Source organism: Capsicum annuum, unplaced genomic scaffold, assembly GCF_002878395.1.
Source record: "Capsicum annuum cultivar UCD-10X-F1 unplaced genomic scaffold, UCD10Xv1.1 ctg6084, whole genome shotgun sequence".
Classification (NCBI taxonomy): domain Eukaryota; kingdom Viridiplantae; phylum Streptophyta; class Magnoliopsida; order Solanales; family Solanaceae; genus Capsicum; species Capsicum annuum.
In genome coordinates this window covers 1-1,026 of record NW_025869687.1, presented here as the reverse complement: position 1 = coordinate 1,026, position 1,026 = coordinate 1, and the positions used below count along the sequence as shown (strand labels likewise).

General features: G+C 33.6%; 1 pseudogene; it reads left to right on the top strand.

Moving 5' to 3' along the window:
* Positions 1-376: 376 nt before the first annotated feature.
* On the top strand, positions 377-917 carry LOC124893518 (annotated as a pseudogene).
* Positions 918-1,026: the final 109 nt, after the last annotated feature.

The window sequence follows — 1,026 nt, the reverse complement described above, 5'->3', positions numbered from 1 at the left end:
TCAAAAATAAAAATTAGTATCTAATGTTGGAATATATTTCTCCATTTCTTATTCACCATTATTTATTTTTTAAAATAATTATTCTCTTAATTAAAAAAACAACCAAAAATAACAACCAATAGATAGAAGGGTTGACAATTTGTTACAAATTAACAATTAACTCATTACTCCATTTATTAAGGGATTAACATATAATGCCAACTAAGGTGCATTATTGAGTAATCACCATTATTTATCCATTAATGGGATAATATTTTCTAACCCCCAAATCAACATATTACATAGAATAATAACATCAATTGTTTGAGAGTGTAGCATGTATACCTTTAAATATTCCATATTTTTCACTCTCAATGTCAACTCAAAATCACAAGAATATATTATCTCTTATTCTTTTCTTACAACTTATTTTATCAAACATGGCAAAGAAACCTAGTAGCATGGGTCGTCAAAAGATCAAAATTGCCAAGATAGAGGTCAAGAATCACCTCCAGGTTACCTTCTCAAAACGTCGCTCTAGTCTTTTCAAAAAAGCAAGTGAACTGTGCACTCTCTGTGGTGTTGAAATAGCCATCATAGTTTTTTCCCTTACAATAAAAGTCTTTTCCTTTCGGCCACCCTAATGTTGAGTCCCTTATTGATAGGTTCCTCTAGAGAAATAATACTAATAATAATCCAATCACAAATAATTCACTTCAACTTGTTGAGGCTCATCGAAATGCTAATGTTTGTGGGCTCAATTTGCAACTCACTCAAATTCTTGGTGAGGTTGAAATTGAGAAGAAAAGAGGTGAATCATTTGATCAAATGAGGAAAACTAGTCAGAGCCAATGTTGGTGGGAAGCTCCCATCAGTCAACTTGACTTGCAAGAACTTGAACAATTAAAGGATTCAATGGAAGCTTTGAAAAAAGTGCTGTAATATGTGTTTGTATGATGTCTCGTGACTTGAGCCGGGGGTCTTTCGGAAACAGCCTTTCTACCTCATCAGAGGTAGAGGTATGGACTGCGTACATCTTACCCCCCC